The sequence below is a fragment of the Equus przewalskii genome, unplaced genomic scaffold (assembly GCF_037783145.1).
Source record: "Equus przewalskii isolate Varuska unplaced genomic scaffold, EquPr2 ChrUn-12, whole genome shotgun sequence".
In the NCBI taxonomy this organism is placed as follows: domain Eukaryota; kingdom Metazoa; phylum Chordata; class Mammalia; order Perissodactyla; family Equidae; genus Equus; species Equus przewalskii.
In genome coordinates this window covers 252,530-263,471 of record NW_027228749.1, presented here as the reverse complement: position 1 = coordinate 263,471, position 10,942 = coordinate 252,530, and positions in this window count along the sequence as shown.

The following is a 10,942-nucleotide window of genomic DNA, read 5'->3' as shown; positions in this document are numbered from 1 at the left end:
ACCTCTTTTTTCCTCAAACTTACCTTCGTGTTGCAAAAACAAGCAGAGGAGGGGACCGGGCGTGGAGGTGCGGCCGCAGCCGCATTTTCCATTCACAAGAAACGTGGCACAACTTCAGTTACTCAGCCCTAGGCCAGTTACTCGGCCTCGGTTGTCTGCTCTGAGTCACAATGGAGACCGGGACACAGTCAGTGAGTCCAAGGCGGGCGCAGGACTAGGCTGGCTTCGCTTACCTTGAGATCCAGACAGACCCTAACCTTCTCATCTGTCTCTGAAGTATTCTCTACAGGCTGACAAGTATCATGTCTCTAAAAACCAAGAACTTCTTTCCTGTGAAGCACACTTGGCTTCCCCACTCCCAGCACACTTGCACAACAGGTTCATTTGCCTGACGGAGCAAAAGAAAACCAGCCGAAGAAACCGGGTCTCCAGGCAAAGGCACGTAGACGGAGCCTCGTGCTCCCCCGGTCAAGCTGGTCTGGGCACGAAAAGGAGCCTGTACACGTGCCGTTGTCAGGAGAGCCGCTTGAGCCAGGTCAGCGATCAGGGCGCAGACCGGCTCCGCTCCTCACCCCCTCAGACCCAAGGGCGCCCCTTACTCAGAAGGAAACCGAGGTTCGGAAAGAGCACGTCCTTGGCTCTGCCGCACACAGTGCTAAAGCTACACCAGAAGGGAAGACAGACCAGTTCCCCTGTGGTCAGGCCTCAGAGCCCAAAGCGTCCCGAGCGTCCCCCGGGCTGAGAGAGGTGAAGGGTGATGGGCAGCCGGCTGGGGGCTGGGGGCCCTGCACCGCTGCGTTCAGCCCTGGGCCGCTGGGACTCGTCTGCGCTTCTGCTCTCCGCGTCTCAGAAATCGAACCTTTGCTTTCAGAACTGTCACCTGGAGAGGCCAAGTTAGAGCCCTTGTGTGACTCCCCGGTGGCCTGGGGCTAGGAGTAGGCACTTTCACTGGGCTCCGGGATTGGTTCCCCATCAGCGACGTCTCTGGGCACGGCCTCCGCATGCAGGAGTCTTCTCTTCACCCCCAGAGGTGAGGTGGGCCTCAAGCTCCAGACGCAGGGAAGAGCCTCTGCGGGAGGCCAGGCCACAGGGGCCAAGGCATCTACCTCCCAGGCTGCAGAGGTGAGATGTGAGGGGCAGCCTGCGCTCCTCCTCCCTTGTCTCAGAAACCTAATGTCTCACTTTGAGTTTTCATCTAAAGAGAACTTGGGGCTTAGGTTCCAATTGCTGCTTAAAAATAATTGAAACATTCAAAAAAGTTGCAGGCATTGTATTTCGTCACCTAAATGCACCAGTTAGCCATTTCCCACTTTGGGTTTCTCGCTCTTTTTCCACATATTCGTGATTTGCGGCACCCTTTGAGAGTAATTGCAGGCATCTCAGAATCATTTAGTGGACCGCTGTTGCCCCTTTCCTTTCGCAATGTCCCTTGGAACCAGCTGGAGGACTTTTCCTCCAAGGACAGGGGAGGCCTTTGTCCTCTGGAGGAGACCCCTCTTGCCCTTTCAGGAACCTGACACCCGTTTCCTTCAGGCTATAGAGAAGCTTCAGGCGGAGTTTGATTGGGCTCTCCCCTTCTCCCCGACAGTGCAGGCCAGGCCCGCCCTCTGCTTGGAGGAACAGATAGGTTGTCAGTCTCCCCAGCACCATCTGCCCTCCGGACTCCTCCTCGTTGCTTTGGCGGGCAGTGGGGTCTTGAGTCCGCCTGAGCTCTAGCGCTGCCCACCTCTTCAGGGAGACCCTCCAGGGGAGCGCAGCTGCCCCCTTGGCTCCTGCCTGGCTCTCTCTGCCCTGCTGGGATCTTCAAGAGTTGTGACCCGACAAAAAGGTGAAGGATCCTTCCTTGTGGTGCGAGGTTGAGGGGAGCAGGTGGAAAATGAATCAGAGGGAAGGCGAGAGTTCTCAAGACCTTTCCAGAATCCTGCATCTGGCACTGTCAGGTAGGCGGCTGCCCTGTGAGAATGGTGCTTAGTCTTGTCTTGACCTGACCCTGACCTGGTCCTGGGTTCAGTCTGAGTCCAAGCAGACAGAGGCAAGCTGATTCGGGCTGCGTACCCAGTTGTGCCTCTCCCCAAAGTGGGGTAATGACCGAGCTTCTATTTCCGGGATCCCAGTGGAGTCCCAAGGTGCTGTTGATGGGGGTTTTTTTCTTGCACTTCCTTTCTTGCTGAATCTGTGACTCAGAAAAAAAAGAAAAAGGATTTAGCTGTGGATAAATTAGTGGTCTCAGTGCTGGGTACAAGAAAAAAATTCAAGTTGATGATAAGCATGAATCTCAAGTAATTTTAAACACTTTAAAGAATTTTAATAATTGACATATAATGGCATGGAAAATGTTTATGTCGTGTCATATTTCTAACGATGACTCCTTGTATGCATCAGACTGGTTTAGCAATTTTGGCCTAAGAACTACTTTTTGTTGCTGTCGTCCAGACTTTCTAAGAATGTGCAAAATATTGGTGGCATAGTATTCTAGTTTATACAAGTCTTGGACTTCTATTCTCTTCAAAATCCTAACGACACTGAACTGCCTAAATTTCCTACACTGGTTTTACTGGTCAAAAAAGCAAACTTTAACTCCAACCAATATTCAAATTTATAAAATTTTATGATCTGTAAATGAAAGATACCATATAATATCTTCTAAAAGGAGATCAAGTCTTATAATTCTAGAAATCACGATGACTCAATTATTCCACATGCTTCTTTTGAGTAAACGTCTTTAGGTATCATCTAATATATGATCCCAACCTGTCTTTCTTTATTACGTGTCAGCTCAATTTGAGATTTTAAGACCTACCATTCTCTTTAAGTTCTCTGACTGATATTAGATTAAGTTAATTAATGTATATTCTTTGCCTGGAGATCTAATTAAGATAGACATAACAAAACACTGTGTTAATGTAAAGCTGATGATATCATTAGAGATTATAGAGTGACCATATGTTAAGAGGTTAAGAGGAGGTGTGGGTCCCCTTAGGGGGTGTTGGTGAGCTTGGCCATCATCGTCACTTTAACAAATGTACCCACGAGCAATGCCTGCTCCAGGAAGTAAGGAGCTGTCACTGGAGGCCTGCTGTTTTCCTGCGGTGCTTGTTTATTAAAAGAAAAGAAAGAGAGAAAAAAGTCCTGGTTCTTGGTCATGCCTTCCGGATCTAGAGTCATCCGTCTTCCTGTTCTTTGCTGTGCTTCTCTGGTGGTGCTCACCGCTAGCGCCCTTAGGCCTGGGCTGGTGGAAGCACCTGGGAAGAACATGAACCAATTGTGCTCCCACTGCTCCGCCCCCCCCCCTTTTTTTTTTTTTTACTTTTTATTAAGATTATGATAGTTTACAACCTTGTGAAATTTCAGTTGTACATTATTGTCAGTCATGTTGTAGGTGCACCACTTCACACTTTGTGCCCACCCCCTCACCCCCCTTTCCCCTGGTAACTACCAATCTGTTCTCTTTGTCTACATGCTTAACTTCCACCTATGAGTGGAGTCATACAGAGTTTCTTCTTTCTCTATCTGGCTTATTTCACTTAACATAATACCCTCAAGGTCCATCGATGTTGTTGTGAATGGGATGATTTTTATCCTTTTTTATGGCTGAGTAGTATTCCATTGTATATATATACACCATATCTTCTTTATCCAATCATCACTTGATGGGCACTTAGGTTGCTTCCACACCTTGGCTATTGTAAATAATGCTGCAATGAACAAAGGGGTGCATGGGACTTTTGGAATTGCTGATTTCAAGTTCTTTGGATAGATAGCCAGCAGTGGGATGGCTGGGTCATACGATATTTCTATTTTTAATTTTTTGAGAAATCTCCATACCGTTTTCCATAGTGGCTGCACCAGTTTGCATTCCCACCAGCAGTGTATGAGGGTTCATTTTTCTCCACAACCTCTCCAACGCTTGTCACTTTTTGTTTTGTTTATTTTTGCCATTCTAACAGGTGTAAGGTGATATCTTAGTGTAGCTTTGATTTGCATTTCCCTGATGATTAGTGATGATGAGCATCTTTTCATGTGTCTATTGGCTATCCGTATATCTTCTTTGGAGAAATGTCTATTCATGTCCTCTGCCCATTTTTTGATCAGGTTGTTTGATTTTTTTTTTTGTTGAGTTGTGTGATGTCTTTATATATTATGGAGATTAACCCTTTGTCGGATACATAACTTGCAAATATTTTTTCCCATTTAGCTCGTTGATTTTTTTGTTTCAATCCTGTTTTCCCTTGCCTTTAAGAAGGTCTTTAGTCTGATGAAATCCCATCTGTTTATTCTTTCTATTGTTTCCCTTGTCTGAGAAGACATGGTGTCCGAAAAGATCCTTTTGATACTGATGACAAAGAGTGTACTGCCTATATTTTCTTCTGGAAGCTTATGGTTTCAGAACTAATCTTTAGGTCTTTGATCCATTTCGAGTTTATTTTTGTGACTGGTGAAAAAGAATGGTCGATTTTCATTCTTTTACATGTGGCTGTCCAGTTTTCCCAGCACCATTTGTTGAAGAGACTTTCTTTTCTCCATTGTAGGCCCTCAGTTCCTTTGTCGAAGAGTAGCTGTCCATAGATGTGTGGTTTTATTTCTGGGCTTTCAATTCCGTTCCATTGATCTGTGCACCTGTTTTTGTACCAGTAACATGCTGTTTTCATTACTGGAGCTTTGTAGTACGTTTTGAAGACAGGGATTGTGATGCCTCCAGCTTTGTTCTTTTTTCTCAGGATTGCTTTAGCAGTTCAGGGTCTTTTGTTGCCCCATATGAAATTTAGGATTCTTTGTTCTGTTTCTGTAAAGAATGTCATTGGGATTCTGATTGGGATAGTGTTGAATCTGTAGATTGCTTTAGGTAGTATGGAGATTTTAACGATGTTTATTCTTCCAATCCATGTGCATGGAATGTCTTTCCATCTCTTTATGTCGTCATCAATTTCTTTCAGGAAAGTCTTGTAGTTTTCATTGTATAGGTCTTTCACTTCCTTGGTTAAATTTACCCCCAGCTATTTTATTCTTTTTTTTTTGCAATTGTGAACTGGATTGTGTTCTTGAGATCATTCTCTCTTAGTTCATTGTTAGAGTATAGAAATGCTACTGATTTATGTATGTTGATTTTTATACCCTGCAACTTTGCTGTAGTTGTTGATTATTTCCTAGTAGTTTTCCAATGGATTCTTTGGAGTTTTCTATATATAAGATCATGTCGTCTGCAAGAAGTGAGAGTTTCACTTCCTCATTGCCTATTTGGATTCCTTTTCTTTCTTTTTCCTGCCGAATTGCTCTGGCCAAAACCTCCAGTACTATGTTGAATAAGAGTGGTGAGAGTGGACACCCTTGTCTTGTACCTGTTCTCAGAGGGACGACTTTCAGTTTTTGCCCATTGAGTATGATGTTGGCTGTGGGTTTGTCATATATGGGCTTTATTATGTTGAGGTACTTTCATTCTATAGCCATTTTATTGAGAGTTTTTATCATAAATGGCTGTTGGATCTTGTCGAATGCTTTCTCTGCATCTATTGAGATGATCGTGTGGTTTTTGTTTCTCATTTTGTTAATGTAGTGTATCACGTAGACTGACTTGCCGATGTTGAACCATCCCTGTGTCCCTGGTATACATCCCACTTGATCATGGTGTATAATCTTTTGAATGTATTGCTGTATTCGGTTTGCTAAAATTTTGTTGACGATTTTTGTGTCTATGTTCATCAGTGATGTTGTCCTGTAGTTTTCCTTCTTTGTCTTGTCCTTGTCTGGTTTTGGAATCAGGGCTATGTTGGCTTCATAGAATGTATTAGGGAGTGCTCCATCTTCCTCAGTTTTCTGAAATAGTTTGAGAAGGATAGGTATTAAATCTTCTTTCAATGTTTGGTAGAATTCTCCAGAGAAGCCGTCTGCTGCTGGACTTTTATTTTTGGGAGGTTTTTGATTACTGTTTCGATTTCTTTACTTGTCATTGGTCTATTCAGATTCTCTATTTCTTCCTGCTTCAGTTTTGGGAGGTTGTAAGAGTCTAAGAATTTATCCATTTCTTCCAGGTTGTCCAATTTCTTGGCATATAGCTTTTCATAGTATTCTCCTATGATCTTTTGTATTTCTGTGGTATCCGTTTTGATTTCTCCTCTCTCATTTCTAATTTTATTTATTGAGTCTTCTCTCTTTTTTTCTTAGTGAGCCTGGCTAAGGGTTTGTCAATTTTGTTTATTTTTTCAAAGAACCAACTCTTTGTTTCGTTGATCCTTTCGACTGTTTTTTTGGTTTCAATTTCATTTATGTCTGCTCTAATTTTTACTATTTCCCTCCTTCTACTGACTCTGGGCTTCGTTTGTACTTCTTTTTCTAATTTGGTTAGATGTCATTTGAGATTGCTTATCTGAGGTTTTTTTGTTTATTGAGGTGAGCCTGGATTGCAAGGAATTTCCCTCTTAGGACTGCTTTTGCTGCGTCCCAAATGAGTTGGTATGGTGTGTCTTCATTTTCATTTGTCTCCAGATAATATTTGATTTCTTTTTTAATTTCTTCAATGATCCATCGCTTGTTCAGTAGCATGTTGTTTAGTCTCCACATTTTTGCCCCTTTCCCAGCTTTATTCTTGTGATTGATTTCTAGTTTCATAGCATTATGGTTGGAAAACATGCTTGATATTATTTCAACCCTCTTGAATTTGTTGAGGCTTGCTTTGTTTCCCAAGAGACGGTCTATCTTTGAGAGCATTCCATGCGCACTTGAGAAGAATGTGTAACCTGCTGTTTTTGGATGGAGTGTTCTAAATATATCTATTAAGGCCATCTGGCCTAGTTTTTCATTTAATTCTATAATTTCCTTGTTGACTTTCTGTCTGGATGATCTGTCCATTGGTGTTAGTGGGATGTTGAGGTCCCCTACTATTATTGTATTGTTGTTGATATCTCCTTTTAGCTTTGTTAATAGTTGCTTTATGTACTTTGGTGCTCCTGTGTTGGGTGCGTGTATATTTATAAGTGTTATGTCTTCTTGGTGGAGTGTCCCTTTTATCATTATAAACTGCCCCTCCTTGTCTCTCTTTATGTGTTTTGCTTTGAAGCCTACTTTGTCTGATATAAGTATGGCGACACCTGCTTTCTTATGTTCCTTATTAGCTTGGACTGTTGTCTTCCATCCTTTCACCCTGAGTCTGTGTTTGTCTTTGGGGCTGAGGTGTGTTTCCTGGAGGCAGCATATTGGGTCTTGCTCTTTAATCCATCCTGCTATTCTGTGTCTTTTGATTGGAGAGTTCATTCCATTTACATTTAGAGTGATTATTGAAATGTGGGGGCCTAATGCTGCCATCCTATCGCTTGTTTTCTGCTTCTCTTGCATTTGCTTTGTTTCTCGTCCCATGATTTTTGGACTACCAATTCAGGTAGGTAGTTTTCTACATTGGCTTTCTTCTTATTTGTAAGTTGTGTCTTTATCCTTGATATTTGTTTAGTGGTTACCATGTGGTTTGTATAAAACATCTCATAGATGAGATGATCCATTTTCTGATAGCCTCTTATTTGCTTAGATTAAGCTGTTCCATCCCTTTCTTCTTCTCCTTCTAGGTTGTTAGTGTCAGATTTTTTTTTCCCTTCTTGTGTTGTGAGTTTGTGGTTAAAATGACAAGATTATAGTTATTCTTGGTGTTTCCCTTCCTTTTATCTTTAATATTGTACTTGGCCTTTGCTAACCTGTTCTGATGGAGAGCCGCAACTTTCTGATTTTGTCTTTCTACTTATTTCCTTTGTTCTGGGTTTTGTAACCCCTTTACTTTTTTTGTTTTTTTTCAGGTATGAGGGTCTTCCTGAGCATTTCTTGTAGGGGAGGTCTTGTGGTGATGAACTCCCTTAACTTTTGTTTATCTGGGAAAGTTTTTATTTCTCCATCATATTTGAAGGATATTTTCGCTGGATAGAGTATTCTTGGCTGCAAGTTTTTGTCCTTCAGAGTTTTGAATATATCATTCCACTCTCTTCCAGCCTGTAAGGTATCTGCTGAGAAATCTGCTGACAGCCTTATGGGGGTTCCTTTGTAGGTTATTTTCTTCTGCCTTGCTGTCCTTAGTATTTTCTCTTTGTCATTGACTTTTGCAAGCTTCACTACTACATGCCTTGGGGTTGATCTTCTCACATTGATAAAGTTTGGAGATCTATTAGCTTCTGTCACCTGCAGTTCCATCTCTCTCCCCAGGTTTGCGAAGTTCCCAGCCATTATTTCTTTGAACAGGCTTTCTGCCCCTTCTCCTTCTCTTCCCCCTCTCGGATACCTATAATCCTTATGTTGCATCTCCTAATTGAGTCGGCTATTTCTCTGAGAGTTTCTTCATTTTTTTTAGGCTTAGTTCTCTCTCCTCCTCTATCTGCAGCATTTCTATATTCCTATCTTCCAAATTGCTAATTCCATTTTCCATATTATGGACCCTACTGTTCAGAGAGTCCAGATTTTCCTTAATCTCCTCCATTGTGTTCTTCATCTCCAACATTTATGATTGGTTCTTCTTTATAGTATCAAGCTCTATTGTGACATAGCTCCTGAACTCGTTGAGTTGTCTATCTGTGTTCTCTTTTATCTCATTCAGTTTTTAAATGATGGCTATTTTGAATTCATTGTCATTTAGGTTATAGATTTCAGTGTCTTCGGGATTGTTTTCTGGGTACTTGTTGTTTTCCTTCTGTTCTGGAGATTTAATATATTTTTTCATACTGCTTGATGGCGTGGATTTGTGCCTCCACATATAGATAGGGTTGAGTTACTGCTTCCACTCGCTTCTACTGGTGTGGGGGGTGGGGCAGCAGCTGTGTAATCTGCACTGACCAGGATCCCTGTCAGCTGTTGCTGACCAGACCTGGGGCCCTCCTCGTGATCACAGTGGCCTTGTGGGGTCTCACGTCAGCTGTGTGGACAATCGCAAGGGGGCCTCAGGTTGCTGGTGCCTGCTGTCACAGACCACCTAGACATGCTCCCTCCTTAGGGTCTGCAGCGGTGTTATGGGCTTTCACAGCTGCCAGGAGCAGGTTCACCTAGACTCGCAGCTCTGCCACTGTCAGGGCCCACAAGACCTCACTTGTCCACTATGGGCTGCAGCAGAGCTATGGGTATCTACTGCAGTCTGTGGTTAGCTCACCCAGGTGTGTTACTTCTGCCCCAGGGCCTTCCAGCCTTGTGATTGCTGGGCGGGGCCTCTCCACTAATGCTGAGTAGAGGCTTTCCCTGTGGCTGCTGTGGGGCTGTGGATTTTCCCCCTGGACCACAGAGCAGACTCACTGGGACTCCAACCTGCCGTCGGCCACTCAAACGGTCTCTCTGGGTCTCCCTTCCCCGCTCAGGGCCTCAGCAGGACTTTGAGTGTTAGAGGTGGCTGGCGGGTTGCTGCTCAGGCTGGGCAGCTGTTGCCCCAGGGCCTCCCAGCGTTCTGAATACTGGGCGTGGTAGAGGCTTTCCCTGCAGCTGCTGTGGGACCATGGATTTTCGCCTTGGGGTATGGAGCAATCGAGGGGTGCTTAGGTAGGGCTGTAGTCACCTGTTTCCACCATCACACCGCTGACGTGCATGGACGCCAGCCCTGGGTCCGTGGCGATGCTATGAGTGTGTCAGCCAGTAGAAAGTCACTTGCAGGTACTAGGCTGTCTGGTGGTTGGAGAGTTTTCACCTATCTCCACCTCCTCCCCTGGGGGAAGTCCGTCCACCTTCCGATGACGTATAGCAGTGCGGGTCTCTCAGGCATCCTGAGATGCTGTGTGGATATCCTTAGTTGACCGATGAATGTCCAATTAGTTGTAGTTTGAAGAGGGAGAGACAAAGAAAACTGCTCACTCTGCCACGTTGCTGACGTCCTGCTCCGCCCCTTTTTGATGCCTCCAGGTGTCAGTATCTTGGGGCAGGGATCTTCTATTTGCTCAAGATGCAGCATTTCTCCCCGAGCAGGGCCTGCCACCTACTAAACACCTAATGAACACTTGAAGATTGAAGGCATTCTAATGCAAGGTCCTGGAAAGCTGAAAAGGAGGACAAGAAAGTGGGTAAGATTCGGGACAGCCTGGAGTATGAGAGACGGAGAGAGAGACAGACAAACAGACACAGATACATACGTGGAGAGGGAGAGACACGGAGAGAGAGAGAGAGAGAGAATGTCCAAGAACCAGAGTTAGTGTATAAGAGCCAAAGAGGTCTTTTTTTGCTCAAGAAATTCAACAGAAGAACCAAGGGAAGGTGAGCCGACAACTCTAAGGGTCCAGGTCTGCACAAGGTGCGTTGTCAGGTGCAGGGTTCTGTTGTTTTCTATGATTTGTCTCAAACGGGATAATTACTGCTCTCAGAGAGTTTCCAGGCTGGGCACGAGGAGGGGGATCTGAGGCCAACTCCTTGGATTGTGGGCATGAAGCTGGGTGTCCACAGAGAGCAAGGCAGCTAGAGTTCATAGGACAATGATCCAGTGATGAGAGAGATGGACAGAGAGGCAATCCAGGCGGATGTGAAGGGTCTCCCTCGAGTATTCAGCAGAGTAGTGATCAGGGCCCGCTTATGAAGAAACTGCCTGAGGCCAAGGGAAGAGGCTTCTGAAAAGATCATGGAACAGTGCCTGGTGCTCACCCAGGACAGGAAGTCATACTTGCTCCCACCTGCCAGATGGGACTACTCGTAATTCGTGGGCCATTGGGAAGAACACCCAGGAAGGTCTTGTTTCAGTGGTGGGAATAATCAGCCCTAGACGGACCCACATAAAAAATCATAAAAGCAGGATCAAAGGAATCAAACTGTTTAAAAGTCACTTCGCTGTACCCCAGAACAAAACTCAAGAAGATTTATAGGAATACCAAGATAGCCAGTACCCAAGAAGGAAAACTTTCACAACGTCTGGCATCCAATCAAAGAACGCCAGGCGTGCGGAGAGGCAGGAAAACATGATCCTTAAGGAGAAGAATACGCAATCTATGGAAACTGAACCAGAACCGACACA